At 40.5% G+C, this 20224-nt stretch overlaps 1 protein-coding gene and 2 non-coding genes across 3 annotated transcripts in view; all 3 read left to right on the top strand.

Annotated features, from left to right (window-relative positions):
- The window catches only part of VAC14 (VAC14 component of PIKFYVE complex), a 371973-nt gene that overhangs the window by 82341 nt on the left and 269408 nt on the right, over positions 1-20224 (top strand). The gene's annotated exons all lie outside the window — the stretch shown is intronic.
- On the top strand, positions 6592-6662 carry TRNAG-GCC (transfer RNA glycine (anticodon GCC)). Its single transcript has one exon. It is a non-coding gene; the product is annotated as a tRNA-Gly (tRNA).
- TRNAG-GCC (transfer RNA glycine (anticodon GCC)) lies at positions 10198-10268 on the top strand. Its single transcript has one exon. It is a non-coding gene; the product is annotated as a tRNA-Gly (tRNA).

The following is a 20224-nucleotide window of genomic DNA, read 5'->3' as shown; positions in this document are numbered from 1 at the left end:
ACCTTTGACTCCTCCTTGGAGTCTCAACTTAGTTCTTTCAGTTCTTCAGGGGGTTCCGTTTGAACCCTTACATTCCGTTGATATTAAGTTATTATCTTGGAAAGTTTTGTTTTTGGTTGCAATTTCTTCTGCTAGAAGAGTTTCAGAATTATCTGCTCTGCAGTGTTCTCCTCCTTATCTGGTGTTCCATGCAGATAAGGTGGTTTTACGTACTAAACCTGGTTTTCTTCCAAAAGTTGTTTCTAACAAAAACATTAACCAGGAGATTATCGTACCTTCTCTGTGTCCGAAACCAGTTTCGATGAAGGAACGTTTGTTGCACAATTTGGATGTTGTTCGCGCTCTAAAATTCTATTTAGATGCTACAAAGGATTTTAGACAAACATCTTCCTTGTTTGTTGTTTATTCCGGTAAAAGGAGAGGTCAAAAAGCAACTTCTACCTCTCTCTCTTTTTGGATTAAAAGCATCATCAGATTGGCTTACGAGACTGCCGGACGGCAGCCTCCCGAAAGAATCACAGCTCATTCCACTAGGGCTGTGGCTTCCACATGGGCCTTCAAGAACGAGGCTTCTGTTGATCAGATATGTAGGGCAGCGACTTGGTCTTCACTGCACACTTTTACCAAATTTTACAAGTTTGATACTTTTGCTTCTTCTGAGGCTATTTTTGGGAGAAAGGTTTTGCAAGCCGTGGTGCCTTCCATCTAGGTGACCTGATTTGCTCCCTCCCATCATCCGTGTCCTAAAGCTTTGGTATTGGTTCCCACAAGTAAGGATGACGCCGTGGACCGGACACACCTATGTTGGAGAAAACAGAATTTATGTTTACCTGATAAATTACTTTCTCCAACGGTGTGTCCGGTCCACGGCCCGCCCTGGTTTTTTAATCAGGTCTGATAATTTATTTTCTTTAACTACAGTCACCACGGTATCATATGGTTTCTCCTATGCAAATATTCCTCCTTAACGTCGGTCGAATGACTGGGGTAGGCGGAGCCTAGGAGGGATCATGTGACCAGCTTTGCTGGGCTCTTTGCCATTTCCTGTTGGGGAAGAGAATATCCCACAAGTAAGGATGACGCCGTGGACCGGACACACCGTTGGAGAAAGTAATTTATCAGGTAAACATAAATTCTGTTATTCCCCAGGGAATCCATCCGGACCAGCCGCCTTTCCTGTTTTGAGTTCCTTAATAGCTAACAGGACCTCCCTGGCCGACACCTCTCCGTTTAGCATATCCCTAACTGTATTATCTATTGGTGTGAGTTTGGCGTCGTTCAGGAATGTGTGTAGCAGTTGTCTATTTTGATCATTCTGGATTGTCTTTTTCCCATCATAGAGGTGGGCATAGTAGCTGGCAAAGACATCGGCTATCTCCTGTGGGTTTGAAGTGCCTGTACCATCTTCCCTCTGTATATGTGCTATGGAGAAAGATTTGGTTTTCTCTCTAAGTTTATGTGCCAAATATTTGTCTGGTTTGTTGGAGTAGAGGAAATAGTGTGGTTTCAATTTGTGAGCTGCTCTAAGAGATGCCCTATACAAGATCGTAGACAATTCTAGTCTTTTGGACTGCAGTTCTTGGAATGTTGTGGCTGATAGATGTTGTTGGTGAAGTATAGTAAGTGCATCTATCTGAGTCTGTAGGGAGTCTATCTGGTTTCTGTTAGCTTTGGATAGAGTTGCCTTTTCTTTGATAAGTAACCCCCTGAGATAAGGTTTATGTGCCGCCCTTGTGTAAATGGAATTAGACGTAGAACCCGTGTTTAGGGTCCAGTATTCTCTCATAGCCTGGGTAGTGGATTCTAGAATGTCCGGCTTCTGTAATACTCTAGGGTCATAATTCCATGCCCTTGCTGAGCTAATATAAAATGTATCCTTAATAATCACCTGGACAATGGAGTGATCAGACCATGCACATGCATGTATCGTGGATGATATTAAGTCAGGGGTCCATATTTGGCTTAAGTAAATATAATCTAACTTTGAGTATTTTTTATGTACATGTGAGTAATAAGTGAAGTCTGATGTCTTCCCATATAGTGTGTCCCATGAGTCCATAATGTTGTGTGATAGAAAGATTTCTTTAATTTTTTTAATCATGGAGTTGTGTCTTATTTGTTTTTGAGTCAATCTGACGTTATTCTTTGATTGGTGGGCATACATTTGCACATTGAAATCCCCTCCCAATAGTATCCTATCCTGCGACCACTGTGTCAATAGATATGAAATGTGAGAAAAAAATGAGATTTGTGTTTCGTTGGGTGCGTATATGTTGCATAAAGTAATGTGTTTATCTCTTAGCCTTCCCCTCACTATTATAAATCTCCCTTCTGGATCCCCAATCATTTCCTCCATCACAAAGCCAAAGGATCTATGAATCAAAATTGATACCCCTCTCTTTTTTTTTGTCGATTGTTGAATGATAATTTTGAGCAAAGTCCCTCGTCCAGTATTTTGGGATCCCATCTTTTGTAAAGTGCGTCTCTTGCAGAAATATTATGTTAGCTCTAAGTCGTAAGTATTGGGTCAGTGCAGTCCTGAGCTTAGGGTCTGTGTTAAGGCCTCTTACATTATGTGATAATAAGCGTATATCCCCTGTCATTACTCACAGTTTGATGTCTGGAGCTCTCCCCTCTGGAACCGCCGCTTCCCTTATTTCTACAGTTCTCTCTCGGGGTTCATAGATATACATCTTTTTTTCTCTCTTTTCCCTTCTCCTTTCAATCTTCCCACATACCTCGGAAAAGTGACATAAACAATCAGAATCAAGCAAGTGGACAAACAGGATATATAGTAATCTCAACCTAGGCTTTCCTCCTCTACATTTGAAGACAGTACAAATAATGAAAAACTTATTTCTTTCACATTTCCTAACTACTTGCAAAAGAAAAAACAGTAAAACATAAACAAAAACAATACCCCCCCCCCTCTCCCCCTTTTCTCTCTATCGAGATCGTAATGATAGTACTTTATACTCCCACTGCTAGTGGATAATCATTAGGCAAAGCAAATAATTTTATTAGTCGTAACTAGGCCATATCTTGGGTGATTTCTGGTCTATTCTTCAGCCAGTTTAGTAAGACAAGACATATCATTCCAAGGCTGTGTCTCTTAAAAGTTGAATTGGGTTATGACCTATTACCACTCAGTTTTGTGGTTTTCGTTGACTAAAAGGAGCGAGGTCATTTTCTCTGAGAGTCCTTCTGTGTGCATTCTCATATTATGGGGTAGACAACATATTCCTCACAGTTGTATGGTGGGCTGAAGCATCATATCTTGGTTCTTTTCTTTGCTACCCTGGTCCATTTTTGTCTTAGTGGTTGTTGAGCTCCAGTAGAAGATTGCGACATATCCTCCCCTTGCTCTATGTGTGGTAATTCAGGAGTTTCCAGATTGAGTTTATTACAGATCATTGGTATCTCTGCCGGTTCTCTAAGGCTCATAGCTCTACCATTGTGTATGATGTGTAGATTAAAGGGGAACCCCCACCTATATCTGATCTGGTGTTTCCTTAATATTGAAGTGAGAGGTCTTACTCCTCCGCTGTAGCGTTTTGACGCATAGATCCTGGTAGAATTGTATCACCGATCCTTGAAATTTGAACGTAGGGTTTTTTCTTGATGCTGCCAGAACTTTTTCTTTCTCTGGGAATCTGAAGAACCTCACTATCACATCTCTTGGTGGAGCCTCCCCCTTTGGTTTGGCTCGTAGAGCCCTGTGTGCTCTTTCTAGGTGAAATTTTCCATCTTCCGTGTCGCCTGTAATGGCTTGAAATAGTTGATATAAGTAGATATTTAGTTCCTCTGCTGAGACAGATTCTGGTATTCCCTTTAAACGCAGATTACATCTGCGGCTTCTGTTTTTGAGATCTTCTAGTTTGTCTTGCAAGTCTGTGATCTCTTGTTGCTGTGTCGTGAGTTGTTGGTTAACATTAGTAAGGTCTTCAGCTACTGAAATTTCTGCTTCCTCCAAGGCCATAACTCTGGAGCCCAAATCTGTGACATCTTGCTTTATTTCTGTTAGGCTATTAGTCACTGTATTCTGAAATGCATCGAACTTATCCCACAGTTTCTCAAAGTTTTTATTAATATCTTGTTTAGATACCAGAATTCTCAGATCTGCTTTTGTTGCAGGTATAAAATCATCTTCATTTGTCTGGGAATCTGTTTCAGAATCTATATCCTCATCCAAGACAGTGTTCGCTGATTCTAGCGTTTTCTCTTTTATAGGCTTGAAAAACAGAGTTGCTGTTGGTGTTTTAGCTCCTTGAGAGGATTTAGTTTGTTTTCTGGCTGCCATATTGGTGACAGCAGGTCAGGTTTAAGCAAAAGGAAGTATTATGTGGAGTAAAGATTTGTGCAGAACCCACCAGTTCTATATAGACTCTTATAGTTATGTGTATTTGTGCAGTATATTACAGTACCTTAGTATTGTACAGGTTAGGTCTTGTATTTCCCAGATCAAGTGCTTTTAAACTTAACTGTGACAAACAGAATTCTTCATTTTGTTGCTGTTATGTTGTCTCTCATTGTATTATATATCCCTGTAGCTGGGCTGTAGTTCAATGTTATGATGTATTGGAGTATATTCAAATATGAGATTGCATTGTTGTCTAATCATAGCATTCATATTCCTATTTTTGCAGTGATGTAATTTTCTTCACAGCCATAAGATATCCACACCTCCATTTTTTTAATTTTTTATTTTGATGCCCTTGACTGTTTTTTTCCCTGATTCTCAGTATATTCAGTCCCAATAAATGTATAAAGTTGAGTCTTATTACTTCTTTAATTAGTGTAACCTCGCCATATCTGAGCGTAAGTTGCATGTTCAATCAGCAGCTATATAATAATGCATAGTGCTTTATAGGGCTTGAATTCATGTATGCTTAATAGGGCATTAAATATATTGGTGCCGTCATCTTTTTGCCTCTCACTTAGTTGGTGTAGTATCTGGTCGGCATAACGCCGCTCACCTTATGTAGCCCCGTTCTAAGTCGCTCAGTATGTATCCTGCTCCGCCTTTGTAGCGTGTGCTATTGGGACCTCTCGCAGCTGCTTGTCTCCTTCGTTTTGGTCTCTATTTAGTGTTGTTTACTTGTGCACTAGGCAGGGTTCCATTGCCGGTCTCCTCTGTTATGTTGCTCTCCTCCGTGAGTCTCCGGTTGTCCGACAAGGCCTTCTTTGTTCATATATTAAAGCAGTGGTTAGCAGAGCTCCTCTATTTCACCACCATCTTTGTTGAGCTCCAGGCTCCGCCTCAATTACCTTGTATTTAAAAGGACACTGAACCCAAATTTTTTCTTTCGTGATTCAGATAGAGCATGACATTTTAAGGAACTTTCTAATTTACTCCTATTATCAAATTTTCTTCATTCTTTCATTATTTTGGTATCTTTATTTGAAATGCAAGAATGTAAATTTAGATGCCGGCTCATTTTTGGTGAACAACCTGGGTTGTCCTTGCTGATTGGTGGATAAATTCATCCACCAATAAAAAAAGTGCTGTCTAGAGGTCTGAACCAAAAAAAAGCTTAGATGCCTTCTTCTTCAAATAAAGATAGCAAGAGAACGAAGAAAAATTGATAATAGGAGTAAATTAGAAAGTTGTTTAAAATTGCATGCTCTATCTGAATCATGAAAGAAAAAAATTGGGTTCTGTGTCCCTTTAAGCCTCTGCAGACTGCCCCCTTATTTCCGTTCTTTTGACAGACTTGCATTTTAGCCAATCAGTGCTGACCCCTAGGTAACTCCACAGGAGTGGGATCAATGTTATCTATATCACACACATGGACTAGCACTGTCTAGCTGTAAAAACCTGTCAAAATACACTTAGATAAGAGGTGACCTTCAAGGGTTTAGAGATTTGCATATGAGCCTACCTAGGTTTGACTTCCAACAAAGAATACCAAGAGAACAAAGCAAATTTCATGGTAAAAGTCAATTGGAATGTTGTTTAAAATTGCATGCCCTATCTGAATCATGAAAGTTTAATTTTGACTAGACTGTCCCTTTAACAGTCCTTTGTGCTGGTGATTCAGAAATCAGAACCAATGTTAAATGACATTTTAAATAACTGACAGCTGTGTAAAATTAGTTAACTGTTCATGTGCATATAATTTTTTTTTGTTTTTTTTCTACATTTAATGATTACAGTATGTTTATCAGTTTTAAACTTTTAAAATTATTTAACATGATAAGGCTGTTTTACAAAATGGGTAGAGATGATTATCTAGTCCACTAGGCTTAGGCAATAGGAAACAGAAATACACCCCAGTCCTATTTTTCAGCAGTAAACAACTTACACAAAATAAATGATCTTTTATAAGTATGTTTTGTATTTTCCCAGAGAGAATTATATTTGTTTCACTGCAAGCTTTCATAACACAAACATTTCTTCCTAGAAAAAAAAACTTTTTAGGACAATAAACTGATAAAATTGAAAAATAGTAACCTTTTTTTTGACAGTCTCCTGATTGGATTCAGTTTAACATATGTTTCTGCTTAGAATGGTGATGTCACAGGATCAGATTTCACACAGCAGTTTGAAGTAGAAGAAGACAGCTGTTTGTTAAGTTTACAACAGCTGTAGCATTGGTGGTTCAGTGGTAGAATTCTCGCCTGCCACGCGGGAGGCCCGGGTTTGATTCCCGGCCAATGCAAAGCATTTTTTTGTTATGCCAAAATTTGTTACCACTGTTTTTTCTCTGTTCTGTTAGGCAATGTAAAATCAGAAAGGCAGAAAAACTGCAGAATGTGTCCTACAGGTTGACATTTGGACTTTTTAAAATATCTGTCCTTTAGGTACTTAAAGGACCACTAAATACAATAGAGTAGCATATTCAAAACATGCATAATAAAAAGACAACGCATAAGCACTTAGTTTAAATTAGATTTTTTTCTGACAAATGTTAGTTACATTTTCCTTACTTATACATCATGCAATCGGTCAATCACACATATATATATATATATATATATATATATATATATATATATATATATATATATATATATATATATATATATATATATATATATATATATATATATATTAAAATTATGGGGGGAGATAAAAAAAACTGAAATTAAAATCCTCCATGTCTCAAAATTAAATCAATATAAATATTTGCATAGGAAAGTAGCACATATAGGCAAGTATCCCTGCTTGCTTTTCCCCAGAAATTCTTAATATATAATGTTACCAATGCACAAGAGAATTTTGGGTAAGGTATGCAAATTAGATATGCAAATTCTCAGTTTTTTTGCTTCAAAAATACTGTTTTGACACCGCTATCCTTTTAACAGGATTATGACAGCAAACCAGAAATCACTCACTAGACAAGCCTGTTTCGTTCTTTTTGGAACTCATCAGTAGGAGATAGATTTCTGGTTGCTGCATTGGTAAAGCTATTTTCATGGTTAAACCAAAATTCATTAAAATTATGGTGGGAGATAAAAAAACTACAATTGGTAACATTGTATATTAAGAATTTCTGGGGAAAAGCAAGCGGGGATACTTGCCTATATGAGCTAATTTCCTATGCAAATATTTATATTGATTTAATTTTGAGACATGGAGGATTTTAATTTCAGTTTTTTATCTCCCACCATAATTTTAATGAATTTTGGTTTAACCATGAAAATAGCTTTACCAATGCAGCAACCAGAAATCTATCTCCTACTGATGAGTTCCAAAAAGAACGAAACAGGATTGTCTAGTGAGTGATTTCTGGTTTGCCGTCATAATCCTGTTAAAAGGATCGCTGTGTCAAAACAGTATTTTTGAAGCAAAAAAACAGAGAATTTGCATATCTAATTTGCATATCTTACCCACAATTCTCTTGTGCATTGGTAAAATTGTATTTTAAGAATTTCTGGGGAAAAGCAAGCTACTTGCCTATATGTGCTAATTTCCTATGCAAAAAATAAATATATATATATATATATATATATATATATATATATATATACATACACTGCTCAAAAAAATAAAGGGAACACTTAAACAACACAATGTAACTCCAAGTCAATCACACTTCTGTGAAATTAAACTGTCCACTTAGGAAGCAACACTGAGTGACAATCAATGTCACATGCTGTTGTGCAAATGGGATAGACAACAGGTGGAAATTATAGGCAATTAGCAAGACACCCCCAATAAAGGAGTAGTTCTGCAGGTGGTGACCACAGACCACTTCTCAGTTCCTATGCTTTCTGGCTGATGTTTTGGTCACTTATGAATGCTGGCTGTGCTTTCACTCTAGTGGTAGCATGAGACGGAGTCTACAACCCACACAAGTGGCTCAGGTAGTGCAGCTCATCCAGGATGGCACATCAATGCGAGCTGTGGCAAGAAGGATTGCTGTGTCTGTCAGCGTAGTGTCCAGAGCATGGAGGCGCTACCAGGAGACAGGCCAGTACATCAGGAGACGTGGAGGAGGCCATAGGAGGGCAACAACCCAGCAGCAGGACCGCTACCTCTGCCTTTGTGCAAGGAGGAACAGAAGGAGCACTGCCAGAGGCCTGCAAAATGACCTCAAGCAGGCCACAAATGTGCATGTGTCTGCTCAAACAGTCAGAAACAGACTCCATGAGGGGGGTATGAGGGCCCGACGTCCACAGGTGGGGGTTGTGCTTACAGCCCAACACCGTGCAAGACGTTTGGCATTTGCCAGAGAACACCAAGATTGGCAAATTCGCCACTTGCGCCCTGTGCTCTTCACAGATGAAAGCAGGTGCACACTGAGCACATTTGACAGACGTGACAGTCTGGAGATGCCGTGGAAAACATTCTGCTGCCTGCAACATCCTCCAGCATGGCCAGTTTGGCAGTAGGTCAGTAATGGTGTGGGGTGGCATTTCTTTGAGGGGCCGAACAGCCCTCCATGTGCTCTCCAGAGGTAGCCTGACTGCCACTAGGTATCGAGATGAGATCCTCAGACCCCTTGTGAGACCATATGCTGGTGCAGTTGGCCCTGGGTTCCTCCTAATGCAAGACAATGCTAGACCTCATGTGGCTGTAGTGTGTCAGCAGTTCCTGCAAGACAAAGGCATTAATGCTATGGACTGGCCCACCCGTTCCCCAGACCTGAATCCAATTGAGCACATCTGGGACATCATGTCTCGCTCCATCCACCAACTTCACGTTGCACCACAGACTGTCCAGGAGTTGGTGGATGCTTTAGTCCAGGTCTGGGAGGAGATCCCTCAGGAGACCATCCGCCACCTCATCAGGAGCATGCACAGGCGTTGTAGGGAGGTCATACAGGCACGTGGAGGCCACACACACTACTGAGCCTCATTTTGACTTGTTTTAAGGACATTACATCAAAGTTGGATCCGCCTGTAGTGTGTTTTTCCACTTTAATTTTGAGTGTGACTCCAAATCCAGACCTCCATGGGTTAAAAAATTTGATTTCCATTTTTTAATTTTTGTGTGATTTTGTTTTCAGCACATTCAACTATGTAAAGAACAAAGTATTTAATTAGAATATTTAATTCATTCAGATCTAGGATGTGTTATTTTAGTGTTCCCTTTATTTTTTTGAGCAGTATATATATATATATATATATATATATATATATATATATATATATATATATATACACAGTATTTATGTGTTCTTTAAATGTATTCTCCACTTTGTTCAGGAGATTTTAAAACTGAACTTTTGAAGCTTAAATTTGCACTGCAGATTTCCATCTTTTTATCCTCCTGTTCTTTTTAATGTATTTTTCTGTTTGGTGATGTGGCATGTGACATATGATTTTGTATGTATAACACAACAGCTGTATGTTGTGATGTCCAGCTGTAGTAGCATTGGTGGTTTTGTGGTAGATTTCTCGCCTACCATGATTTGATCATTAGCCAATGCAATTGAATTTTATTTATATATTTTTGGCAGCAAATATTGTTTTTTGTGCTGTGTCCTGGAGGGTGGTTTCCTGTAGAATGCAAGTGTGATTTCTTCTATTTAAAAATTAATCATCCGATCATACAAAGCTGCCTCAACCTATAAACTATAATTTTATGGTTAAAATGGGATATGGGGGGTATGTACAACCCTAGTCAAATAGGATGTTTAGTTGTGCAAATACAAACCTATGCACCTAATTCATATAGCTGCATTTTTCCTGCAAATTTGACTACATTTTCATTCAAATAAACAGCTGTCGGTGTGTTGTACAGCTGTAGCATTGGTGGTTCAGTGGTAGAATTCTCGCCTGCCACGCGGGAGGCCCGGGTTCGATTCCCGGCCAATGCAAGGCATATTTTAGTTATGACGAAATTTGTTACCACTGCTTTTTTTTTGTTTTGTTAGGCAATGTAAAATCAGAAAGGCAGAAAAACTGCAGTATGCGGCCTGCAGGTTGACATTTGGACTGTTTTAAATATCTGTCCTTTGAGTACTTAAAGGACCACTAAACACAATAGAATAGCATATTCAATAAATGCATAATAAAAAGACAACGCAAAAGCGCTTAGATTGAATTTCAAAAAGAGTAGTAGTAATTTTGCTCTAAGGAGCTTTCCATGCATTTCTGTATGTGAAGGAGAGCCAAGCTCAGTGCAGTATATTGTATTTTACATTACTTTAAGCTTTAGATTGGGTCCTTTATTATTACATAAAAGATTTACACTTTCTATTTTATATTTTAATACATTTAGATTTAGATCCAGCAGTGATTTTACAAATTCTAAATATGTTTTGGAATGCTGTGTGTTATTTTAGCAAATTAGGATAATACTTTGTATATTTCTGTGTATTTTATTGCAAATTACGTTGCATTTTGTATTTTCTCTAATGTGAAATAAAATAGAGCTTCAGAAAGTGGGAGGGACAGGGCAGTAACCTGGACTGATCATGGGAGTTTCCAAGGTATGTCTGAAGCTCTCTCACAATTCTTGTGAAATGCTCTATGTATTTTAAACAAGTTCACTGATTTTTCTCGCCAGCTGTATGCTAGTGGAGTTTGCTCATATTTCACAATACACTTATTTAACTGACAGAAAAGTAATATATACTAAACTAATGGCAAAAACAAGTTAAATTGTAGTGAAGACATTTTAGTTTAATTTGCATTTGCTGCAAACTGAATCTATATCAGTCCCAGGGGTACTGTTAACTTCTCTCTACTCTGTGAAATTCTGTATCCCAGAGAGCCTCATTAGTTTCTATAGAAGGCATCTCTCTGGGCTTTCAGGTTTTGTATTTTTTCTTAAAGAATTCAGTGAGTTCAGCCCCTGTGAAGTCTGCATTTTAATTTCTCTCCAAACGAGAGAATCTTTGCTTATCAGGCCCATAGATGGAATGAATCTCTCTGGCAAACTGAAGCTGTCAGTTTTAAGTTTTATTTAAATAGAACAAATACAAAGTGACATGCCAAAGGATGCACGTAAAATTTACAAAGTATGATCCTAATTTGTTAAAGTTAAGCAGAAATTGTCAAAGCATAATCAGATTATGTAAAATCACAATCCTAAATATACTACTGTACACAAAATTAAACAGTGCAAAATTTAAATGTAATAAAATTTTTTCTTAAGTGCAAAGTAATATGCTGCAGAAATCTCAAGTTATGCAATGATATATTGCACTGGGCTTGTCTTTCCTTCACATACAGAAATGCAGGGAAGTAAAGCAAATCTACTTTTCTTTCCTAAGATATGGTGAGTCCACGCCGTCATCATTTACTGTTGGGAATATCTCTCCTGGCCAGCAGGAGGAGGCAAAGAGCACCACAGCGAAGCTGCTAAGTATCACTCCCCTTTCCACAAACCTCAGTCATTCTCTTTGCCTCTGTCAATAGAGAAGGGGAAGTTTTGGTGACTGATGAAAATTGAATTTCCTTCGCTTCAAGCAAGATTTTTGGGTCAAGCCGTACTCCACATTAATCTCTTCAGTAAGGGTAGTGGGTTAGGAACTTGTGAGGTGGGCTAAACTGCGTTTTCCTGACATATTTGCTGCCCTAGTATAGAAAGCCAGAGTAGGTTTACTCTGTTCTTTCTCTTTCTACGGGTCTCTGTGAGGAGTATGTGTCCTCTCATATCGTGTAAGCTGTCCTCCTGCCGGACGGCTAGATACAGGTCCATGATAGATGTGGCCATCTATCACACCTAGATGCGCTCCTGCCCTACTACAGATCAGGTATGTGCCTTTTTTATCTTCCAGGTGGGAGGACTGCACTTATACTTTATATGGTCAAATATCCCTAGTGGGGATTAGCACCTATCCCTTTTACCTACCATATATAAGGGATTTAATTTGGGCAGTGGAGTCTATTTTTAATAAAAAAAATTCTACCCATTGTGGTGTACCCAATACAGAGAGGGGTTTGACTTAAATATTAGGAGTGACGGTCTTCTTTTTCAGAGTCAGTCTACAGTGGATAACAGGATCAGTTGCTGTTTCCTCAATGGCTGTAATTTAGCTAATACTGTGGCCAGTATGCTTGGAGACATCAAGTAGGTTTGGTGTCTGCCGTAATTGTATATATTGAACTCTGAATTTGCAATCTCTGAGCTCTGTTTTAGGTGCTGCTGTTCAGGGACGCTTTTAGAGCGGGCAATTTACTGCATTTGCGGTGTACATTTATCTTTGGCGCTGATATTAAAATGGCACCGTTTTTCCATCTAACTCTGTTTTAATGGGCGCTGCTGTACAGGGCCGCTTTCAGAGGGAATAATTTACTGCCTTCGCAGTTTCATATATTTGTAGACGCAGATGTTAGAATGGAGCCATTACTCTATTTCACTCAGATTTAATGGGTGTTGCTGTACAGGGCCGCTTCCAGAGAGAGTACTTTGCCGCATTCGCGGCTACACATATATAGATGGCGCAGATGTCAAAATGGCGCTGTTATATTATTGCACTTCAGGCGCTGATGTTTAGGTGCCGGTGTATGGGGACAATTGTAGCTTTCAATTTAAGAAGCTGCACGATGGAGTATGTTTTAGCTAGAAGCAGGCTAGCCGCTAACTCTAATACTTTTGCTGCCGCTTCAGTTGAGGAATGAGAGCCATCTCTGACAAGTTAGGCTGTTTGCGGTATATGGCCTCTTTACATTTATAAGTTTTCTTATATCAACTTACTAGTTTGGTAACTAGGATAGTTGATATTGAGAGTTGATTTTCTCTATTAAGAGTTCATACTCATTCTGTAGGCTGAGATCTGTTTTTGCATGGGGGTTAACTATTTCCTGCCGCATGCCGGAGGTGCACTTGTGTTTAATTACACTTGTGTTCAGTCCCCCTGCCTTATTCTTTTAATGGTTTTACCTTATATTTTCTCTTAAGGTTATCTTTTATTGAGCTGGTGTGATATCACAGCTCTTTGCAGTCTGTATTCACTAGTGTGAATTATGAAGCAGGATATTTATGAGCTTTTTCCTGTGTCCTCTGCACTTATTTTGTACACCTTCCTGACTTGTAGTACTTTGATGTCCTTTAGTTCAGGTGTAACAATGGTAACTTGTATTCCTCTGTAGTTTAGAGGACCATGGTTTTTATTTGTTTATCTAAATAAAAGACCAATTCTCAGTGTCTATTTTTATTTATTCTATGCTTTTTTTTTTAGTATATTCAGAATTTATACTTTGCTATGGCTTAGGATTTGGAGCCATTGTGTGTTTTTTTTGAGATTGCTACATCTGCTCCAATAATCCTTTATCAGAGCATTTAATTTTTTTTCTCTATAACCGTTTTCTATATCCTTTTAAAGTCCAGATGATATCTGTACCTCTTATAGGTTGGAGGTTTTTATGGCTTACCTCTAAGATATTTGCTTATGTCACCATATTCTTTGTAATAGGCACATTTTTATCTGATAGTTTAAAAAATTTTTTTTGACAAGCCTTCTGAAACTGACCCAGTTAGCGCAGTAAGTAGCGCGTCAGTTTTATTGTCTGATGGCAGGCCTCACTCAAGTCTCTTGCTCTTTCTTAATTTGTCTTATCGGAAGTGCGCCTATCCTCTTTGGACAGTTCCAATAGAAGAACAGGGATAAGGTTTTATTTTAACTTTTGGTTAAAGAGGGAATTTTTGTCCCATCCTAACCTTTTCTACCAGGGGCAGGTTCCTCCTCTCAAGATTATCTGTAGACCAGATAAAAAGAGAGGCATTCTTGAAATGTGTACAGGATCTTTCCTCCCTAGGAGTGATCATTTCAGTCCCAGTACAAGAACAGAGTCTAGGTTTCTGTTCCAATCTGTTTGTGGTTCCCAGAAAAGAGGAAACTTTCAGACCTATTCTAGACCTGAAGTGTCTAAACAAGTTTCTCAGAGTACCGTCCTTCAAGATGGAAACAATCCGTTCCATTATTATTATCATTTATTTGTATAGCGCCGCCAAATTCCGTAGCGCTAGGTACAGTGTTAGGGGTATACAATGACAAGGATTTGTAATAAAATACAAAACATAACAAAACTAAACAAATCTAGTACAGGAGGAGGAGGACCCTGCTCCAAGGAGAGCTCACAGTCTACAGGTTTAGGGTGCAGAGACATAAGGTTGGGGGTAGCTTGTCACATCGGTTGTAGTTTCAGCAGTGAGTCCGGCAGTTCATGTATTAGTTTGTTTAGGATGAGAGATGGTAAGCCTCTCTGAATAGGTGGGTTTTTAAGGAGCGTCTGCAGCTATACAAGGTTGGAGACAATCTTATGCAGCAGGGTAGAGAGTTCCAGAGGACAGGAGCAGCATGTGCGAAGTCTTGGAGACGGGAGTGGGATGTAGAGATAACAGAAGTGGGGAGACGTAGGTCAGAGGTTGATCGAAGAGGACGGGATGGGAAATATTTCACGATGAGAGAGGAAATATAGTTGAGAGTTAGACTGTTGAGTCCTTTGTAGGTTAGAGTTAATACATTATATCATATTCTGGAGTATATGGGGAGCCAGTGTAGAGACTGGCAGAGTGGAGAAACTGATGTAGGTGGATAAGTCTAGCAGAAGCATTCATAATAGATTGGCGGGAGGAGAGGCAGTGTTTTGTAAGGCCATTTAGAAGTAGATTGCAATAATCAATGCATGACAAAATGAGGGAATGAATCCATTCTTCCTTTAGTACAAGAGGGTCAGTTCATGATAACCATAGACCTGAAGGATGCGTACCTTCATGTTTCCATTCACAGGGATCATCACAAATTTCTGAGATTTGCCTTTCTGGACAAACACTTTCAGTTTGTGGCTCTTCCGTTTTACTTTTCCAAAGCTCCCAGAATTTTCTCAAAGGTTCTGCGGGCTCTGTTGGCAGTGATTTGGTCTCAGGGAATTGCAGTGGCACCCTACCTGGACAACCTATTTATTCAGACGCCATCTTTTCAACAAGTAAAATCTCACACAGAGATCGTGTTGTCTTTTCTTCATTCCCACGGATGGAAAGTGAATCTGGAGAAAAGCTCCCTTGTTCCAACTACAAGGGTAGTTTTTTTTTTAGGGACCATAATAGATTCCCTGTTGATGACATTTTCTCTGACAGAGGTCAGGAGAGCCAAACTTGTCTATCTCTGCAGTATACTGTTCGGCCATCAGTGGCTCAATGTATAGAGGTAATTGGTCTGATGGTAGCTTCCATGGACATAATTCACTTTGCTTGATTTCATTTGAGAGCTCTGCATTTGTGCATGCTCAGACAATGGAACGGGGTTCATGCAGATCTGTCTCAGAGGATAGATCTAGATCAGTCGACAAGAGACTCTCCCATGGTGGCTTTCTCAGGAACATCTGTCCCAGGGCACATGTTTTTGGAGACCTTTCTGGGTGATTGTGACCACGGACGCCAGCCTGCTGGGCTGGGGAGCAGTCTGGGACTAGTTAAAGGCGCAGGGACTCTGCTCTCTCCATAAACATTTTGGAGTTAAGAGTGATTTACAATGCTCTGATGGGTTGGTCTCAGTTGTCCTTAGCCCAGTTTATCAGATTCCAGTCAGACAATGTCACCTCATTGGCTTACATCAACCACCAGGGAGGAACTTGGAGTTCCTTAACCATGAAGGAGGTGGCTCTGATCGTTCAGTGGGCGGAAGCTCACAATTGCTATCTGCCATCCACATTCCTGGAGTGAACAACTGGGAAGCAGATTTCTTGTGCAGACAGGGGAGTGGGCACTCCATCCTGAGGTGTCCTCAAGCTTAACCCTCAGATAGGGGGTGCCGGAGTTGGATCTGATGGCGTCTCGGCAGAACGCCAATCTTCCAAGGTGTGGTTCAAGGTCAAGGGATCCTCAGGCTACTCTGATAGATGCTCTGGGGGTCCCTTGGGCTTTCAGGTTGGCATACTTGTTTCCTCTTTTTGCTCTCCTTCCACGAGTCATTGCTCGTATCAAACAGAGGAGAGCATCAGTGATCCTAATAGCCCCTGTGTGGCCTTGCCACTCTAAAGGGTCAGATTTCTGCCTTCTATATTTTGCTACACAAGCGTCTGGCGGACGTGCCAGATGTGCAATCTTTTTGTCTGGCCTTGGTTAGAATCAGGCCTGTGTTTAAGTCTGTTGCTCCTCCTTGGAGCCTTAACCTTGTTCTTAAGATTTCTCTTGTTGGGTGTATCCAGTCCACGGATCATCCATTACTTGTGGGATATTCTCATTCCCAACAGGAAGTTGCAAGAGGATCACCCACAGCAGAGCTGCTATATAGCTCCTCCCCTAACTGCCATATCCAGTCATTCTCTTGCAAGCTCTCAACATAGCTGGAGGTAGTTAGAGGAAAGTGGTAAAATATAGTTAGTTTTTTCTTCAATCAAAAGTTTATTGTTTTTAAATGGTACCGGAGTGTACTATTTTATCTCAGGCAGCATTTAGAAGAAGAATCTGCCTGCGTTTTTCTATGATCTTAGCAGAAGTAACTAAGATCCACTGCCGTTCTCACATATGTCTGAGGAGTGAGGTAACTTCAGAGGGAGAATGGCGTGCAGGGTATCCTGCAATAAGGTATGTGCAGTTAAGTTTTTCTAGGGATGGAATTTGCTAGAAAATTCTGCTGATACCGGATTAATGTAAGTTAAAGCCTAAATACAGTGATTTAATAGCGACTAGTATCAGGCTTGCTATCAGAGGTATATACTCTGATTAATGTGCAATATAAAACGTTTGCTGGCATGTTTAATCGTTTTTATATATGCTTTGGTGATAAAACTTATTGGGGCCTAGTTTTTTCCACACGGCTGGCTTTATTTTTGCCTAGAAACATTTTCCTGAGGCTTTCCACTGTTATAGTATAAAAGTTACAGTTGGTGCAGTTAAAATTACAAACTGTGACATTCAGCTTCCCTCAGCAGTCCCTGCATGCTATAGGACATCTCTGAAGGGCTCAAAAGGCTTCAAAAGTAGGAGCTGTGGCAGTTGTTATGACTGTTTAAAAAACATATTTTTCGTTTTGTTAATCTGTTTTTTGTATTAAGGGGTTAATCATCCATTTGCAAGTGGGTGCAATGCTCTGCTAACTTGTTACATACACTGTAAAAATTTCGTTAGTTTGACTGCCTTTTTTCACTGTTATTTCAAATTTTGGCAAAATTTGTTTCTCTTAAAGGCACAGTAACGTTTTTTTTATATTGCTTGTTAACTTGATTTAAAGTGTTTTCCAAGCTTGCTAGTCTCATTGCTAGTCTGTATAAACATGTCTGACATAGAGGAAACTCCTTGTTCATTATGTTTAAAAGCCATGGTGGAACCCCATAGGAGAATGTGTACTAAATGTATTGATTTCACTTTAAACAATAAAGATCAGCTATTATCTTTAAAAGAATTATCACCAGAGGATTCTGTCGAGGGGGAAGTTATGCCGACTAACTCTCCCCACGTGTCGGACCCTTTGACTCCCGCTCAAGGGACTCATGCTAAAATGGCGCCAAGTACATCAAAGACGCCCATAGCGATTACTTTGCAGGACATGGCGGCAATCATGGATAATACCCTGTCAGCGGTATTAGCCAGACTGCCTGAATTCAGAGGAAAGCGCGATAGCTCTGGGGTTAGACGTAATACAGAGCGCGCAGATGTTTTAAGGCCCATGTCTGATACTGCGTCACAATATGCAGTTCTGGTTTGAGTCTCTGGAAGAGGCCTTTCAGACAGCTACTCCATTGACTGAAATACTTGACAAGCTTAGAACACTTAAGCTAGCTAATTCTTTTGTTTCTGATTCCATTGTTCATTTGACTAAACTAACGGCTAAGAATTCTGGATTCGCCATCCAGGCGCGTAGGGCGCTATGGCTTAAATCTTGGTCAGCTGACGTGACTTCAAAGTCTAAATTACTTAACATTCCCTTCAAGGGGCAGACCCTATTCGGGCCTGGTTTGAAGGAAATTATTGCTGACATTACTGGAGGTAAGAGTCATACCCTTCCTCAGGACAGGGCCAAATCAAGGGCCAAACAGTCTAATTTTCGTGCCTATCGAAACTTCAAGGCAGGTGCAGCATCAACTTCCTCTGCTACAAAACAAGAGGGAACTTTTGCGCAATCCAAGCCGGCCTGGAAATCTAACCAGGCCTGGAGCAAAGGCAAGCAGGCCAGAAAGCCTGCTGCTGCCTCTAAGACAGCATGAAGGAACGGCCCCCTATCCGGCAACGGATCTAGTAGGGGGCAGACTTTCTCTCTTCGCCCAGGCGTGGGCAAGAGATGTTCAGGATCCCTGGGCATTGGAGATCATATCTCAGGGATATCTTCTGGATTTCAAAGCTTCCCCCCCCACAAGGGAGATTTCACCTTTCGAGATTATCTGTAAACCAGATAAAGAAAGAGGCATTCTTACGCTGTGTGCAAGACCTCCTAATAATGGGAGTGATCCATCCAGTTCCACAGATGGAACAAGGACAGGGATTTTATTCAAATCTGTTTGTGGTTCCCAAAAAAGAGGGAACCTTCAGACCAATTTTGGATCTAAAGATCTTAAACAAATTCCTCAGAGTTCCATCGTACAAAATGGAAACTATTCGGACAATCCTACCTATGATCCAGGAGGGTCAGTACATGACCACATTGGATTTGAAGGATGCTTACCTTCACATACCGATTCACAAAGATCATCATCGGTTCCTAAGGTTTGCCTTTCTAGACAGGCATTACCAGTTTGTGGCTCTTCCCTTCAGGTTAGCTACAGCCCCAAGAATTTTTACAAAGGTTCTGGGGTCTCTTCTGGCGGTCCTAAGACCACGGGGCATAGCAGTGGCCCCTTATCTAGACGACATCCTGATACAGGCGTCAAACTTCCAAATTGCCAAATCTCATACCGACATAGTGTTGGCATTTCTGAGGTCGCATGGGTAGAAAGTGAACGAGGGAAAGAGTTCTCTATCACCCCTCACAAGGGTTTCCTTCCTAGGAACTCTGATAGATTCTGTAGAAATGAAAATTTTCCTGACGGAGTCCAGGTTATGAAAGCTTCTAAATTCCTGCCGTGTTCTTCACTACATTCCGCGCCCTTCGGTGGCTCAGTGCATGGAAGTGATCGGCTTAATGGTAGCGGCGATGGACATAGTGCCATTTGCGCGCCTACTTCTCAGACCGCTGCAATTATGCATGCTCAGTCAGTGGAATGGGGATTACACAGATTTGTCCCCTCTGCTAAATCTGGATCAAGAGACCAGAGATTCTTTTCTCTGGTAGCTATCTCGGGTCCATCTGTCCAAAGGTATGACCTTTCGCAGGCCAGATTGGACAATTGTAACAACAGATGCCAGCCTTCTAGGTTGGGGTGCAGTCTGGAATTCCCTGAAGGCTCAGGGATTGTGGACTCAGGAGGAGAAACTCCTCCCAATAAATATTCTGGAGTTAAGAGCAATATTCATTGCTCTTCTAGCTTGGCCTCAGTTAGCAACCCTGAGGTTCATCAGATTTCAGTCGGACAACATCACGACTGTGGCTTACATCAACCATCAAGGGGGGACCAGGAGCTCCCTAGCGATGTTAGAAGTCTCCAAGATAATTCGCTGGGCAGAGACTCACTCTTGCCATCTATCAGCGATCCATATCCAAGGTGTAGAGAACTGGGAGGCGGATTTTCTAAGTCGTCAGACTTTTCATCCGGGGGAGTGGGAACTCCATCCGGAGGTGTTTGCTCAATTGGTTCATCGTTGGGGCACACCAGAATTGGATCTCATGGCGTCTCGCCAGAACGCCAAGCTTCCTTGTTACGGATCCAGGTCCAGGGACCCAGAAGCGACGCTGATAGATGCTCTAACAGCACCGTGGTTCTTCAACCTGGCTTATGTGTTTCCACCGTT

Source organism: Bombina bombina, chromosome 1, assembly GCF_027579735.1.
Source record: "Bombina bombina isolate aBomBom1 chromosome 1, aBomBom1.pri, whole genome shotgun sequence".
In the NCBI taxonomy this organism is placed as follows: domain Eukaryota; kingdom Metazoa; phylum Chordata; class Amphibia; order Anura; family Bombinatoridae; genus Bombina; species Bombina bombina.
The sequence above is the reverse complement of the archived record's forward strand: the minus strand, read 5'-3'. Positions and strand labels throughout refer to the sequence as shown.